Genomic DNA, 2,500 nt, shown 5'->3' on the forward strand with positions numbered 1-2,500 from the left:
CACCACAGCGCCTGCAGGCTGTCTCCAACTCGGCCTTGCCCCTCGCTCGAAACTTCCAGGCAGGGTATATACCCGCTCTCAGTGCGAGTGCGACCAGATAGTGTCTCTGACGAAACATCACAGCCTGATGATCCGCGAGCCACGTGTTACTGATCGCATCGTTACGGTACAGGTCTACTCCCACATCCCGGACCCGCAATAAGCCACAATCCAGATTTTCCACATGCCGCCAGCCAGGGAGGACTAGCGCGCTCGCAACTGCAGCCGGGACGGCGCCCCCTGTGCCGAGCGTCGGCACACCGCCCGGATCTCCGCCTGCCGCAACCCACAACCTCAACCAGGCAGGTTTTTGCACCGCCTCAATAGCTAGAGATCCCAACCACATCCGAAGACCAACAGAGTTTCCAGGTGCGCCTGACCTGTATTCTGGGAATAGTAACGGACAACGAAACGATGCCCCTAGCCGCTGTCGCGACCCCGCGAATAGATGAAGCCCCCCGCTGTGGACGGACCGAGACGCAGCCACCCATTCACAGCCATCCGCACCTTCCCGTCAAGCCACCTCAATCTGGTCGCTGAAACCTCACCGACAACTGCCCTGAAGGTGACTCTCGGGAGTAAGAATGTGCAGCACACCGATATCTTCTGCGAAGGCTTTAACGCCGACGCCGTAATCATCTGCAGCCCCATACTCACCTGCTCGTCCGACCACCAAGATCTTCTCCATTCCTTCCTCCGAGCCACTCAGCAGGACTAAATCATCCGCAAAGGCCAACGTGGCAATTCGGCGGTTGCCCCAGACCAGGTGACTTCTTTTGCGTTCGAGGCTATGGACGAGAGGATCCATAGCGAGGTTGAAAAACAGTGGGGACATTGGATCGCCTTGCTTAACATCAACCTTCATGGAGATGGGTTCGGAGTAGGCGCCTCCGCAACCCACACTGGTCGAGCAGCCCACATACGAGTGACGGATCACCTCGATTACACGTCTGTCTACGCCCAAGCTTCCCAGCACACACAGGACATGGTCATGAGAAACCGAGTCGAAAGCCTTCGCAAAGCCAATGAACACGACCGCCAGCGGCACGCCAGCCGACCTCGAGCGCCCCACGATCCGATTAATCAAGAATCACGAGGGTCCTTCGCAACCACTCGCGCCGGCGACGAAACCACGCTGCCCGGGGGCCAACAGGACAGGCTCGCGCTAGCCTCATCACCATCAACCGCCCAAACAACCCCAGCACGACTGACCCCACAGTCCCAGGCCTCCAGCTAGATACTATATCCAGCTCAGTAGGGTCAGTTGATCTGGGTAGCAACCGGGTCTTGCACTCCTTGAAGACTTGGGGAACGACTCCACGCACCATCCATGTCGTAAACAGCCTCGCCAGTTGCGTACCGTCCGGGTCCCAGTCAAGAAGAGCCTGCTTCCTGATCCCGTCTGGGCCCGATGCAGAGCAATTCCTCATCTTAGCCAAGTTAGATACAACTTCCTGCCCCAGGATCGGGTGGTAGAATGGTTCGTTATCCGCGGTCAGTCCCACCTCAAAGCCCTTAGTCCATAAAACGGCCTGACCGTTTCCCACTTACTCCAAAGTGTCCATCCACCAACTCCAGCGGCAAATCACATCTAAGGGGCGTCAGACCATCCAAGATCCGCCGTGCCAGCCCCTTCTTCACTACAGAATAGCCGCGCCGCTGGTGGTAGAACACTCTCTTACGCTGGACGAGCCGCCTCGCCCAACCCGTCTGTCATCGGTCTCGAGGTCTGGACCTCGCGGACTTTGTCGGCCACCCTACCTTACCCCCCAGGGCTTTCATGAGATCCAAAGCAGAGGACTCGATCAGGCTAGGCTCCCGACCTGCTTTCTTGACTAAGGCAGCGGTGGCCCGATGCTCCACCCCCCCCGCCAGCAGTTCTTCCAGAACTCTATTCATCACCAGATCTGGAAGCGACGAGGGGCAGGTCCATTTCTGGGGCGTCGCCCTGGCAGCCAGGGCTCGCCAACGCACACCGGACGCACCGCCTGCCGCACGACCGCACAGGGACCCCCATTCCACCTCACCTGCTCTCCAGACTCTCCGTTTCCAACAACACAATTTCCGCTTATGACACCTGTCCCTTTCCATAAGCTTTACCATCCGAGACTCCTACCATCACTTGGTCCGGAGGCCTCGGACCCCCTTATGCCGATTTCCAGACGGGCCCTCTCCCGCTTCTTCATTCACGCCGCCTCGGAGAGCAGGCTGTAGCGCTAACACGACCCCCGCCACCCCAACTCTCATACCCGAGGCAACGGAGGTCATTGACACCACTGAGGAGTTCTCAAGAGCTTCGCCAGCCGGGGTCCACCCGCTCCTTCGGCCTGACTGACTGTGGCTCTGATCCTGTGCCTCTGTCTATACGGACTTCCTAACCAAGGAGTTTTTGCAACCATGGCCCGTAGAAGTGACTACAAGCCGTTTGGGGACCCCGAGCAATGCCTCCGGTGGTTGGTCC

The 2,500-nt window shown here is 58.7% G+C and overlaps 1 pseudogene; it reads right to left on the reverse strand.

Moving 5' to 3' along the window:
* The window catches only part of LOC133166267 (28S ribosomal RNA), a 9,266-nt pseudogene that overhangs the window by 2,155 nt on the left and 4,611 nt on the right, over window positions 1-2,500 (reverse strand).

The sequence above is a fragment of the Syngnathus typhle genome, linkage group LG13, assembly GCF_033458585.1.
Source record: "Syngnathus typhle isolate RoL2023-S1 ecotype Sweden linkage group LG13, RoL_Styp_1.0, whole genome shotgun sequence".
Taxonomy (NCBI): domain Eukaryota; kingdom Metazoa; phylum Chordata; class Actinopteri; order Syngnathiformes; family Syngnathidae; genus Syngnathus; species Syngnathus typhle.